The following is a 15,902-nucleotide window of genomic DNA, read 5'->3' as shown; positions in this document are numbered from 1 at the left end:
TTACTCCAATACAGATGGAAAGGTCTAGGTACTGATTTAATTAGTGTCATTCTAGAACAGCGCCACAAATACAGAACGTTCCTGAATCCGTATTTTGTTCCTGTTCCACCCCCAGTAAGAAAATCATTCTACATAGACAGACAGAATCCGTTACGAGAAGTACACCCAGTTAAGGGAGCGGGGGGTGATCTAGAACGAGTATTTGTTTACACCCCTATCACGAAAATAGAACTTCTTGAAATGAAAAAGTTAATACCCTGTCACGATAAAGATCCAGCAGGGTTCCATCGTGAATTAAAGGACATGCTCCGTATGGGAGAATACACGTATCCTGATATCATTAAAATGTTAAAGGTCCTGTTGCCTGCGGGCATATATGAAAAACTCAAAGAAAAAGAATGGGAGGTGGGAGAGAAAAAGATAGATTGGACCGCATTAGAGACTGAAGATAACACACGAGTTCCAGGTACCGGTCTTGGGGAAAAAGCTAAAGCATTGCCCGAGTTGCTAATACAAGTCTTGCCAAGATTACTAGCCACGAAAAAGGAAGACTGGGATGCTATCTCAGCCTGTAAACAGAAACAAGATGAAGACACTAGTGATTTTTTTTCTAGATTTGAGAAATGTTTCATTATTAATAGTGGTCTGAAAACAAGTAGTGAATCATATCCACATCTTTTTGTTACCAAACTAGTTGAGAATTCAAGTCCACAAGTTAAAAATCGGGTACTGAAAGTCGAGAGTACTTGACAAGCTAATACTCCGTCACAAATGCTCCAGATGCTCCAGTATCACCAGAACAGAATCAGGGAAGAGCAAGAACACGAAAGGAGACGTATGAAAGACACGAAAATGAAAGTGCTAGTTGCACAGTCTGTTCCGCAAGACAGTCAGAAGAGGGGTTCGAATCAAACTAGTCATCCTGCAGCTCCCGTTAAGGGGACATGCAATTACTGTAAACAGCAAGGTCATTATATAAATGAATGTGCAGTTCTGAAACACAACATAGCTACTGGTAAGACGAAAGAGAGACCACGTCCGCCTAGACCAGAACAGGTTCCGCAGAACACGCAAGCACCGCAGAACGCGCAACAGACAGTTACAGTACCGCAGCCTATAGCCGCCACACAACACGTTACACAGCAGATGTACCAGTATGCACAGTCAGATTATCCAGAATATCAGCAGTATTCATGAAACAGCCTAGAGAGGGAGGTTGGCTTGCCTCTCATCGAGATTCCTGTAGATCAAGAGGGTCCCTATGTACACAGTCAAGTATTAGGGAAAGACAGAAAGTTTCTGATTGATACAGGGGCAAGTAGGACTACCATCAGCCATGACGAGGTTCCAGGGGCTCCACTCTCAGGCTCTAGAAATGTTTCCCTTGGATTTTCAGGAAAGCCTATTGTTAATGAAATATCGAAACCAGTTACTCTAGAAGTTGGTCCATTGTCCCGAACTACAGACTTGTTACTCACGAAATCATGTCCAGAAAATGTATTAGGTATTAGGACCCTAAAAGAATTAGGAGCAGTTATATGCTGTTCCCCAGAAGGGGTGCGATTGTTTTTAAGAGACTTTAAAGGTCATTATGTATTACGTGATTTTGATCCAAGATTATTGAATGTACCTCAGCATTTATGGGCGCAAGGTCCAACTGATGTAGGTTGTATGCACATCACACCCTATCGTGTCACTCTGAAGAAAGGTGTTGTATTACCACGAATCCGACAGTACAAATTGCCACCTGAGGCTGTAGCAGCCTTATCCAAAATTATTGACGAGCTCATTGCTCAAGGAGTAGTTGTAGAAACTGACTCCAATGTATGTAATTCTCCTATCATTCCGATTCTAAAACGTACTGATCCCAATGCACCTCCAATTTATCGATTAGTGATTGACCTTCGAGAACTTAATAAATGTATCATACCCCAGTACCCAGTGGTCCCAGATATTTCTTCCCTATTGACTGCCATTGATTCCGAAGCTACGTTCTTTACTGTTATTGATCTCAAGAACGCATTCTTTAGTGTCCCCATTCATCCAGACAGCCAGTTCGTTTCGGATTCTGTTTAAATGGAAAAAGCTATAAATTTACACGAGCTCCTCAAGGTTTCACAGAAAGTCCTAGTATTTATAGTCAAGCACTTAAAAGACAACTAGACAAAATTCACATGCCAACTGACACTGCCCTGCTCCAGTATGTCGATGATCTATTGATCACAGCCCGTTCTGAACGTGACTGTGAACGTGCGTCACTTACAGTCTTGTATTTTCTGGCCGAGATGGGGCACAAGGTGTCCCCTTCTAAATTGCAATTCTGTGTCCAGCAAGTGGTCTACCTTGGACACTTACTGTCCAAGAGGGGTAGGCAGTTGACACCAGACCGTATCCAGTTAATAGCACATCTTCCACAGCCCAAGACTCAGAAGGAGGTACGAGCTTTTATCGGCCTCACTTCTTATTGCAGACAATGGATTCCTCAGTACGCATATCTAGCCAAGCCACTGATACAGTTAACGACACAGGAGGCAGCCGCAGCGACTGTCCTCCCTTGGACCCAGGAACATACACTTGTTTTCAATGAATTAAAGAAAGCATTATGCCAAGCACCTGTTCTAGCAACACCGAACTACAATAAGCCTTTTACACTTTTTGTCACTGAACGTGATGGTACTGCATTATCTGTTCTCACACAAGATCAAGCAGGACAATACAAGCCCTGTGCTTATTTTTCTAGCACACTAGATCCAGTAGCCCAGGCTCTGCCTGCGTGCCTCAAATCAGTTGCAGCCACAGCTCTAGCTATCAGACAGAGTGATTCCATAGTGTTAGGACACTCCCTGACAGTACAAGTTCCACACTCCGTGGAAGTTCTTTTAAACCGAACACAGACTCAGCACTTGACAATTGCACGTTTAACAGGATATGAACTGACACTGTTTCAGCCACACATAGAAATCAGACGCTGCAACATTTTAAATCCAGCTACACTGTTACCCTCAGTTACTTCAAATCCTGCCACGCATGACTGTGTGGAAGTTGTTAACACCATGACAAAGCCAAGACAAGACTTGACAGACATTGCATTACCTGATCCCGACCTGACACTTTATGTGGATGGTTCATGTATGAGAACAGGTACAGGAGAACTAGTAGCCGCGTATGCAGTGACTACTGAAACTGAAGTTATAGAAACACATCGTATTGACACCCTGTCCGCTCAAGCAGCAGAGCTCGTCGCTCTGACCCAAGCATGCATACGAGCTAAGAACCTGAAAGTAAACATATACACAGATTCACGTTATGCATTCGGAGTCGTACACGACTTCGGAGTACTCTGGCAAGAGAGAGGTTTCATGACTTCTCATGGAACCAAGATTCAGCATGGCCCCTCATTCAAGCTCTGTTAGATGCAATACATTTACCGACAGCCATCGCTATCATGAAGTGCAAGGCACATACGAAAGGCACTGACATCATTTCCCAGGGTAACGACTTGGCAGATCGAACAGCCAAGCTTACAGCTCAGACTCCCGACATTCCAGTTAACACGACACAGACAGACATTCCAGATCAGACGACTTGTATGACAGTTAAGGACCCTACACAAGATGTACTAGATATACAGTCACATGCTACTCCCGATGAAATCAAGAAATGGTCTGAACAAGGAGGGGTCCAGACAGATCAAGGATGGTTGACGAAGGGAAAAGCCACATGGTTTCTCCCCGACTCTATGGTTCAAGTCATTATTAACACCGCACATAGTCCAGCACACTTAGGAGAAAAAGCCATGCTAGACAGTATTCAGAATCTCTGGTTTAACAAGCATTTACGAGCAGCAGCCAAGCAGAAAGTGCGTACCTGCATGATCTGTTGTCAGTTTAATCCAGGTAAAGGTGTCCCGGTGGAACAAGGTGGATTCCATCCTCCTGACCACCCTTTTGAAGTCCTCCAGATGGATTATATTCAGATGGAGCGATGTCGAGGTTTCAAGTATGTCCTCGTAGTTGTATGCGCTTTGTCCAGGTGGACAGAAGCATATCCAGTCCCAGATTACACTGCCGCGACCACTGCCAGGCAGTTGGTTCGTGAGTTTTTCCCCCGCTATGGATTACCTAGGGTCGTGTATTCAGATAACGGCCAGCCATTCTCCTCCGAACTTATGAAACAAGTATCCCTTCTGTTAGGGTACCAGTGAAAGTTCCACTGTGTACGACATCCTGAAGCAGCTGGTCTTGTAGAGAGACATAATCAGACTTTGAAAATCCGCATTGCCAAAGTATGCGCAGAGAAAGGCGTAGATTGGATAGTAGCCCTGCCAGTCGCCCTTTTCTATATGAGAATGGTTGCTCATTCCCGTTCAGGTCTGTCCCCTTTTGAGGTAGTTTTCGGTCGTCCCCCAAACATGTGGGGTACACCTAGACCACGTACAATTACAGATGTTGACAGTAATATGCTGACAGATTACCTGGCCTCCTTGATGTCTGCACTACTCTCTTGTCGTTCACAGGTTGCCGCCGCTTTTCCAGACAACACTGACGTGAAACCGCATGAGGTCATACCAGGCGACCTAGTCCTCGTGAGAAATTTTGATCGTTCAAGTCCGCTGGAGCCCCGCTGGAAGGAGCCAAGACTGGTCTTAATGACCACAAGGACTGCAATCAAGGTCGAGGGAAGAAAAGGCTGGGTGCATTCCAGTCACGTAAAGCGATTTCATGGACTCCATCCAAAACCTTTTTTTAAAGACTGCCCTGTTCTCAAGGACTGCCCAGATACTGACTCTAAACTTCCCCTGTTAGAGAAAACTCCGCAGCAGGAGTATAAAGAAAAATTAAGGTCTAGTAAGTCAGCCAGTTTAATTGTCTAAGTCCCTCTCGGGTGAAGCGGTTAGACAGGTTCCTGACATGTATGAGATAGACCCACACAGTGAGAGAGTTAGTCAAAACTCTAAGAGAATACGTTATCAAAAGAATCTTCGAAGTCGATGCATTATTACTCTATTATTTATGACATTTTTGAGTCTTATGGTTACCTGCATAAGTTATGCCTTACATTTATGTTTTCCTCCTACTGTTTCACATGTACATTTTTCCTCTAATGTTACAGTAGAGCACACTTTTAGTGACCTGCCTCCTCACGAGTTATCCTATCGTCTTGCCATGCGCAACAATTCATTCATCCGTATGTTACACTATTCACACCAGACCAGCAATGCCACTAATTGTTGGGTGTGTGGTCGACTCCCCCCTTTCCAGACACCGAAGGGAGTTCTGCCACTCTTTCCCTATCCGTTTTCACATAATGGTTCGTGTGGAGCATGGTCCACGTTAACGTCATCCTCAAACGATATGTCCCTTTTGAATAGAACATGTTTCCCAGACAAGGAGGGTTTTTCCCATAGAACAGGGTTAGATCTAGAAAATGAAGTATATGATCTAGGTAATTATTCCTCGAATTTCATGGTTCTGAATGTTCAGTCCGAGACTACTCCAGATTTGCCTGCTATTTCAGTTCTACCAGTGAAAGGCGAATTATGTGTTAGAAAGAATGGTTCAGTACATCTAGGACACAGTGATTGCACTACTGTGGTCGAGTATAGTGACAGTGGGAAATCTACTTTCAAAGCCTCACGTCATTCATATTTTGTATGTGGTCAGACCGCATATGTACGTCTGCCCCTTGATTGGGATGGAACATGTTACATTGCCTTCCTACTGCCACCAGTTTTTCTAGCCCCATCCGATTATCACAGAAACACACATCTAGTACACATTAGACATAGAAGGGAGATCGAGTCCCCAATTGTCGATCAAACTGAAACTGCCTTAGAACAGTATCAAGACTTCAATAAAGGTTTCTTTTTCTTCATAGGACCTGTCCAGAATAGTAAGTTAATACGTAGGTTAACCAGAACCCTTGAAGCAGTAGTGAATGAGACTACTTCCGCTCTAGGTAACTTAACTGAAGAGCAATCTGCTATGAGATTTGTCGTGCTCCAAAATCGTCTCGTCCTTGACGTCATACTGGCCGATAGGGGCGGAGCTTGTAGAGTCATCGGATCTAGTTGCTGCATTTTCATTCCTAATAACGCACCGTCTGTTTATTCAGCTATAACCAGACTTCATAAAATTGCCCATCAGTTACACCAGAATCCAGGCACCTGGACATGGTCCGGTTGGCTCTGGAGTATAATATCTGCCTGGGGATGGAAAGTATTATCATTCCTGGGTATAGCAGTAATGATCATATTCAGTTGCTCTGTTTACAATGTGGCCCTGCGATTTGCGGCTTGTGCGCTACATCCTGTATTCCTAGTCCTAAGTCCCGTTCCAAAATAATTCGAGACGAGCAAATGATGCTATATGAAATGATAGATGGTATCATGAATATTGATGTTTCCTGATGGAAACGTAGGACACAAGGAGGGAATGAGGAAAATTGAATTTTGCCTTGTCATGTGTGCCTACGTGTTCCCCATCCTACGTTATATGTGCATGATCGATATGCATATGTTCCCCTATGACCGATTAAAGACGCAATTATAGTTGTGTCCAACGTTAGTATGCTAGTTTCCAGTCCCTGTGAAAGCAACGAGTATTAGGCCTATGTTGCCAACGTTTTTCATTGTGCACGTTAATTCATCGAATTGTCCCCGTTTCTAGGCCTCATGAGGGCCCGGACACCAGATTCAAGCTCCAGTCTCCTGAACCCACTCCGAGGAGCGATGCAGCCCCCACCTGCATCCCTGACCCTTCGCTTACTTCCTGCCAAGCAGCGCGGTGCCCAGCCTGGCTCTGCCTGCCTGTCTGCCAAGAATATGTTATGCCTCTAGTTATCAGTTCAGCTCTCCGTCTTCACATTCCTAAGCTACTGAACCACATAAACAGCTTCAGTTATAGTCTAGTCTTCCTGTCTCCATGCAAGAGAATTACTGAATTAATATCCATAGAAGATTCATAGCACACGCAATACATGTAGAATATATGCATGCACCAGCCTCAGTGTCAAGTAGCCTTTGCTCTGATGACTTTTAGATTCTATCAACATGTTCTCCAAACACGAGATATCAGATATGCTATAGGTACATGTCGCCCTGACATCGCAGACTCTCGTCTCCTCTTCTAGTGCAGAAGTCATAGCCCCCAGTTCTCCCCTAGTAACACGTCATTGTCCGTTTGCGCGCACCACTAGGTTAAAGGTTCCAGCTGCCCAGGTAGCCCCCTCCATGTATCCACCCATTTTATGACACCTCTGTGACGTTCTCATCACATGTCTTCGTGCACGCCCTGTGCACGCCTTCTTTTCACGCCCATGTGTTCTTATCTTACGCTTGTCACTAGTTACGCCTACTGTATGTAATGTAATTGTGATGTTTTACTATATATACAATGTACTGTTGATGAAACGTTGCAGCTGCCACTCGTGCCATTCTATTTCAGGCTGTTCTGATCCTGTCCCTTCCCTTATGCCTGAATAAAGCCCGTTCGACTCAGATCCCTCGGATCCTGCCTCTTATTTATTGAGCTATCTGTTTTATTAATGTATTCAAAAATAGTACCGGTAATTAATTATTTATTTACCACATAGTAATAAATTGCAACTGAATAGTAGAGGGTTTGGTGGGAGGTATCCCACAATTGCGTACGTGTATAAAGAATAAATATAAGGTTTCTACAGGCTCACCACCAAGAAAAAGCTAGGAATGCCCTTGTGAAGATTAATAAGTTATCAGTATAAAATATCGCTCATCTAGATCTTAGTAATTAATTTAAGAATTAGGATGTGTTAGCTGATAGTGGGTTAGTATAGGTAAAAGTGACCATGTCGCAGGGTTTCATACCTATATTCCTCCAGAGTTTAGTAGTAAATGATCCAAAATATATCACACAGGACCTATAAAGATAATATATTTGTCATTCTAAACTCCAATTTTAACAAGTAACTTTCAGCAGGTTATTGGTGTCCCTAAAAAGCACAGCGTTATCTTACCTATTTATTGGGGATAGGTAGCTCTCCCATAAACAGCGTACAATAATATAAATCTATCCAGTCCCGTCACCTGTAGGGACGAAATTCCATATTAACGGCAATTCTATATGGGTACTAAGTGAGGTACACAAATTATTCATACTGTATAGTAATTGAGAGGAATCTCACCTCTCGTACAAAATCTTGTATTAGGAGGCGCGTATCTCTGTTTACTCGTCTATTTAAATATCATCCAGGTTTCCCATTTGTTTCATGTAACGGTATTAGTAGTATCTTGCTCCTTCACCTAAACAAGCGAGAACCGTATTAGCGATAGTTTTACATTAGTATTAAAACTGTCTAATTATATTAAAGTTACCGAAGTCAGTCTCACCTCCAGTGCTGCGTCCTGCACTTAGAAGCGCGTATCTCTGTAGTGGCGTTCTATACGGGCGCCATCTTGGTGTTCCTATTTATACTAGTTAGAAGTTCCCGGAGCGCCATCTTAGTTAAACTAAAGTAATGTAATCAAGTAGATGACACTCTTTACAAAGCTATCTCCGAATCCGTTTTTAGATAAGTAATAGACAGTTCGCTATTCAGTATGTGTCTTGTTATTATAAAATATTATGTGAAATAAAGGATATTAAATTATGTCGCCATTTAGTATATTTCGGGCGAAAGTGTAGAAGTACGTACTAACTCGTATGTTATATCAAATTTAGTTTTCTACAAACTATTAGTAACGTAAAGTGACAGTTAAAAGATATCATGTTTTCGACGATATCATGCACTCATTTAGGTGGAATTAATATTAACTCACGTCACCATCTTAGAGTAGTAAAGTCAGTTAAAAGATATCATGTTTTCGACGATATCATGCACTCATTTAGGTGGAATTCATATTAACTCACGTCGCCATCTTAGAGTAGTAAAGTCGATAGGGTCCAAAAGGGTATTGACTCGTGATATATGTTAGTTTCCAATGATAACTTATTATATAATGGATCAGGAAGCTGTAGTTAAATTCTTGTATTTTATTTTACGGTTACATCGCTTACATACCCTCTGTTGATACTATTATTTAAAACGAGTTGGTAGTTATGTATTTGTCCGTATATAATATAAGTCAGTCCATATGTAAAAAAGGAGGGATACTAGTAGTTTGCCCTGCTGTCTGGTCTTTGAAGTATTAGTATAGGAGTACCTTGTAATAGAATAGGAGATTAAGGTTATAGGTTGCGGGTTCTATCTCTCAACAGTTTATCCAGTTATACTAGATTTCAAAAAACATGATTTATCAAAATTAATTAACATCTAAAGTATAGCATATACAAAGTATAACTCATATCCAGTAACATACTTTAGCAATAGTCAAAAAGATACGGTTTAGCTGAGTATTCCTCTGGCTTTACAGTAGAGTTTGTCATCTCATCAGTATACATTTGTTATTATTCAATTTAAACAATTTTCATATATCTACAATAACATCAAAGTACATAAGCCTATAGTCATATAAGTCATCTGATCAATATACGTTTGTTATTATTCAATATAAACGGTTATCATATATCTTAAGTTAACATCAAAGTTCAGAAACTATAGTCAGATAAATCATCTGATCGATATACAGTTATTCATTTCCCAGGAAGAATTCATATTCGTTATCCACATTAAGGCCCTTTTCTACAGCTTTAAGTTTGATCAACCAAGTTACTTCCTTCCTCCTGAGTGTCAGTATTCTGTTACCTCCTCTAGGGTCAGGTTCTATGTGATCAATACCATGATAGCTAAAGCTGTGTTTCGTACCATCTGAAGAGTTTCTAATCAGATGAGATGAGGTTGGGTACCGGGTATCACCCTGCTTGATTGCTCTAAAGTGCTCAGACATCCGGTCTCTAAGTCTTCTTTTGGTACTCCCAACGTATATCTTTCCACAGCTGCATGCAATAACATACACTACAAAAGTTGTGTCACAATTTATGAATTTCTCAATGGTATGAACTCCTGTATCATTGTAAGTAAAACTAGTTACTTTTTTCTTTGCCCACCTACACGATGGGCATTTTCCACATTTGTGGAACCCTTTGAATTTTGATAGCCAGTCTTTATTTACAGGTTTCTTGGGGTAACTAGGACTAAGCATATTAGCACGTGTCAGCCCTTTTTTAAATGTTATGGAGGGGTTACAAGAAATAAATGGTTTGATATCATGGTCTAATTGTAACAAAGGCCAATGTTTCTTTAAAATAGTATACAGTTTGGCACTCTCTGTGCTGTAGTGTGTGATTAATCTAACTTTGACTTCAGTATCTGGGATTGGTTTCTCTGATTTATCTTTAAGTGTGTTTTCACGTTTCAGTTTCTTAACTCTTGTAACTGCTGACTCTATTACTTGTTTCTCATAACCTCTCCTCTTAAAACGCATTGACATATCTCTCAGATTCGTTTGGAAATCACTATCTAGAGAGCAATTTCGTCTGGCTCTTACCATTTCTCCATATGGTATAGCTTTCAGTTGACTTTTTGGATGACAACTTTTGGCGTGAAGTACTGCATTGCAGCTAGTCGGTTTCCTGTACATCTTACTCTTGAGATGACCTGCTTCTACAAAAAGCTCTATATCTAGGAATGTTATCTTATTGTGATCATATTGGGTAGTAAATTTTAAGTTTTAAGAATTATCATTAAGGTAATCAAAGAATCCTTTAAGTTGCTCAACCGATCCCATCCATACTAAGAGGCAGTCATCAATGAATCGACCCCAGTAGTGTACATACTGAATCCATTCACTCTTACTAGGGCCCCAGATTCGCTCCGCTTTGAACCAACCCATAAAAAGGTTAGCGAAAGACGGAGCGAATCTGGCTCCCATCGCGGTCCCGAGTTGTTGCCGGTACCAGCTACCGTCAAAAAGAAAGACATTATTCTTAAGTACAAGTTCTGTCATTTTGAGTAACATCTGTGTGTGATCATAGAGTTCTGCAGATCTTCTGCTCAGGAAAAAGTCAAGTGCCTTGATTCCCATATCGTGGTCTATGTTTGAGTATAGGGATACTACGTCTAGCGTAACTAGTATCATCCCTTCCTCCCATGGCATGTCATTTAGTAAATTCAGTATAAACTTGCTATCTTCAACAAAAGAGGGCAAATTGTAAACATATTCTCTGAGAAATGTATCTATATATTCAGAGAGATGTTCCGTAGGTCCACAAATGCCAGAGACAATCGGTCTACCAGGCGGTTTGTCTCGGCATTTATGGACTTTAGGTAGTGCATAAAGACATGGTGATCTCGGATGAGTAGTTTGGAGGTATAAGTATTCATCACGATCTATTAAGGATAGATCATACCATTCCTTAACTTTATTGTTGATAGTCTCTGTAAGGTCTTTCATTGGGTTAGTCTCTAGTTTAATATAGTATTGTGTATCATTGAGTTGCGTGAGAACCTCATTTTTATAATCTATAGTGTTCTGAATAACAAGATTACCTCCTTTATCTGCTCTTTGTATTATAATATCCTTATTATTCATAAGTTCAGTTAGAGCTTTCCTCTCTCCAGGTAATAGGTTATCTTCTCTTGGGTTAAGGTACCTGGGTGGTTGTCGATCTAGTTCTTTGTCTATGTCTGTACTCACTGCCTTGAAAAACACATCTATCGTGTTATCTTGTGCAAGTCTAGGGGTCCATTTAGATCGCAATTTAAGACCACTACCTTCAGTCAAATAGCGTTCTACTTCTAGATCTTCAAGTAGTCTTGATAGTGTGACGGGGTCTTCTTCACTCTCTGTCAAAGACAGAAGAAGTTGTGTATCTTTTAATTCTTGTATCGTAAGATTTCTGAGCCCTCTTTTTGTTGGAGTAGCCACTTTATCTGGAATATTTGCAATTATTTTTTAAGTTTTAGTCTTCTAATGAATTTAAAAAGGTCTATTTTTGTCATTACCCAATCTTGCCTCCTTGCTGGACAGAAACCTAAACCTTTTTTAAGTACATTTATCATGTCATGTGAAAGTTGGTAATCTGATAAATTAATAACTTCAATGTCACTTACATTAACCTCATCTTCTAAAGCTGTTGTTTCCAGGATCTCAGGCTCCTCTTTATTCTTGATCCTGGATCTCCCACTTCCTCTCCTACCTCTCCTTGTCCTCTTACAATAGTATTCCGGTTTCTTTCTGTATCTCGATTCCCACTTCGCAGGCGTTGAACCTCTTCTAAAAAATTGTTCTCTAATGTTGCAGTATTTGTAATGACTGGTGTTTCCTCATTCTCATCACTTGACACGTTGCTAGAAGAGGCTTCTGTCTCACTAAGAGGTGTGATGCTGCCTGTCAGTTTTGTTTTTGTGGTTTTACTCATCAGATAGTCAACTCGCTTAGCATAGGTATAGAATCTCCCTGCACGGTAATCATTTTCATCTCGCTTTATCTTACGAGCCTTTCTTCTTTTGATGTCTAATTGGACTTCATTTAGGATCTCATCGATTATGGTGTAATTTTTTATCGTGGCTTCTGGGAGATTCAGTGTTTTGATCTCATCTTCTATTTTCTGCATTTCGATAAGAAGTTTTGCTATCTTTCTTTCTGCATTATCTATCAATATTTTCATTAAGTTACGTGAACTGTCACTCAATTCCTTCTCCCAGATATTATATAAGTCTGGTTCTAGATCTTCATATGCTGGTATAATCTGTGACCGTAAACCACGAGGTATTCTGTTGATTGTCAAGTATTGCTTTAGAGTGGCAGCATCCCACCATTTATTTAGCTCCTGTCGTTTCAGTAGTTCCAGCTTTCTAAATTTGGCACTAAGCCCCTCTTGTTTCATACTTCCAGGTGGTCTAACTGCTGTACCTATAGTACCTCCTGCCATCAGACTACTAAATAGTTCTTCTGCCTCTTTGTCTCTATTCATATTTCCTTTGTGGCTGCTCAAGTTACCACAATAGAGAAGTGATTACGGTAACTGTTAAGATAAGAGCGCACTGCAGGTAAAGGAATATCAAAATTTCAAAATTTATACAGTAAACGTGGTGCTCAGTCGAAATGTAGTCGGTTACCACGACCATTTATAGATGCTAACATGTAGCTCAGACAAAATTAATATTTTCAACGAGCACTCAAATCAACAGTTTTATATCAGTTTTGTATTAACGATTTTATTCTTGTGAATTTCCAATTATCTTCTTCATTGGAAGCAATCCTTAATTTTCAGTATAATCTTCGGTTAACATAATCCATGCAGCCAACACGTGTTTCGTCTGGTCATATAAGACCTATGACTTCCTCAGGGCTGCAACCCAAACAGAATATAACAATACCAATATATTAATGTTTTATCAATTTATAGTAATAAATTGCAACTAAATAGTAGAGGGTTTGGTGGGAGGTATCCCACAATTGCGTACGTGTATAAAGAATAAATATAAGGTTTCTACAGGCTCACCACCAAGAAAAAGCTAGGAATGCCCTTGTGAAGATTAATAAGTTATCAGTATAAAATATCGCTCATCTAGATCTTAGTAATGAATTTAAGAATTAGGATGTGTTAGCTGATAGTGGGTTAGTATAGGTAAAAGTGACCATGTCGCAGGGTTTCATACCTATATTCCTCCAGAGTTTAGTAGTAAATGATCCAAAATATATCACACAGGACCTATAAAGATAATATATTTGTCATTCTAAACTCCAATTTTAACAAGTAACTTTCAGCAGGTTATTGGTGTCCCTAAAAAGCACAGCGTTATCTTACCTATTTATTGGGGATAGGTAGCTCTCCCATAAACAGCGTACAATTATATAAATCTATCCAGTCCCGTCACCTGTAGGGACGAAATTCCATATTAACGGCAATTCTATATGGGTACTAAGCGAGGTACACAAATTATTCATACTGTATAGTAATTGAGAGGAATCTCACCTCTCGTACAAAATCTTGTATTAGGAGGCGCGTATCTCTGTTTACTCGTCTATTTAAATATCATCCAGATTTCCCATTTGTTTCATGTAACGGTATTAGTAGTATCTTGCTCCTTCACCTAAACAAGCGAGAACCGTATTAGCGATAGTTTTACATTAGTATTAAAACGGTCTAATTATATTAAAGTTACCGAAGTCAGTCTCACCTCTAGTGCTGCGTCCTGCACTTAGAAGCGCGTATCTCTGTAGTGGCGTTCTATACGGGCGCCATCTTGGTGTTCCTATTTATACTAGTTAGAAGTTCCCGGAGCGCCATCTTAGTTAAACTAAAGTAATGTAATCAAGTAAATGACACTCTTTACAAAGCTATCTCCGAATCCGTTTTTAGATAAGTAATAGACAGTTCGCTATTCAGTATGTGTCTTGTTATTATAAAATATTATGTGAAATAAAGGATATTAAATTATGTCGCCATTTAGTATATTTCGGGCGAAAGTGTAGAAGTACGTACTAACTCGTAAGTTATATCAAATTTAGTTTTCTACAAACTATTAGTAACGTAAAGTGACAGTTAAAAGATATCATGTTTTCGACGATATCATGCACTCATTTAGGTGGAATTCATATTAACTCACGTCGCCATCTTAGAGTAGTAAAGTCAGTTAAAAGATATCATGTTTTCGACGATATCATGCACTCATTTAGGTGGAATTCATATTAACTCACGTCGCCATCTTAGAGTAGTAAAGTCGATAGGGTCCAAAAGGGTATTGACTCGTGATATATGTTAGTTTCCAATGTCTACTTATTATATAATGGATCAGGAAGCTGTAGTTAAATTCTTGTATTTTATTTTACGGTTACATCGCTTACATACCCTCTGTTGATACTATTATTTAAAAAGAGTTGGTAGTTATGTATTTGTCCGTATATAATATAAGTCAGTCCATATGTAAAAAAGGAGGGATACTAGTAGTTTGCCCTGCTATCTGGTCTTTGAAGTATTAGTATAGGAGTACCTTGTAATAGAATAGGAGATTAAGGTTATAGGTTGCGGGTTCTATCTCTCAACAGTTTATCCAGTTATACTAGATTTCAAAAAACATGATTTATCAAAATTAATTAACATCTAAAGTATAGCATATACAAAGTATAACTTATATCCAGTAACATACTTTAGCAATAGTCAAAAAGATACGGTTTAGCTGAGTATTCCTCTGGCTTTACAGTAGAGTTTGTCATCTCATCAGTATACATTTGTTATTATTCAATTTAAACAATTTTCATATATCTTCAATAACATCAAAGTACATAAGCCTATAGTCATATAAGTCATCTGATCAATATACGTTTGTTATTATTCAATATAAACGGTTATCATATATCTTAAGTTAACATCAAAGTTCAGAAACTATAGTCAGATAAATCATCTGATCGATATACAGTTATTCATTTCCCAGGAAGAATTCATATTCGTTATCCACATTAAGGCCCTTTTCTACAGCTTTAAGTTTGATCAACCAAGTTACTTCCTTCCTCCTGAGTGTCAGTATTCTGTTACCTCCTCTAGGGTCAGGTTCTATGTGATCAATACCATGATAGCTAAAGCTGTGTTTCGTACCATCTGAAGAGTTTCTAATCAGATGAGATGAGGTTGGGTACCGGGTATCACCCTGCTTGATTGCTCTAAAGTGCTCAGACATCCGGTCTCTAAGTCTTCTTTTGGTACTCCCAACGTATATCTTTCCACAGCTGCATGCAATAACATACACTACAAAAGTTGTGTCACAATTTATGAATTTCTCAATGGTATGAACTCCTGTATCATTGTAAGTAAAACTAGTTACTTTTTTCTTTGCCCACCTACACGATGGGCATTTTCCACATTTGTGGAACCCTTTGAATTTTGATAGCCAGTCTTTATTTACAGGTTTCTTGGGGTAACTAGGACTAAGCATATTAGCAAGTGTCAGCCCTTTTTTAAATGTTATGGAGGGGTTACAAG

The sequence above is a fragment of the Lissotriton helveticus genome, chromosome 7 (assembly GCF_964261635.1).
Source record: "Lissotriton helveticus chromosome 7, aLisHel1.1, whole genome shotgun sequence".
NCBI classification, from domain to species: domain Eukaryota; kingdom Metazoa; phylum Chordata; class Amphibia; order Caudata; family Salamandridae; genus Lissotriton; species Lissotriton helveticus.
This window is presented reverse-complemented; position numbering follows the sequence as displayed.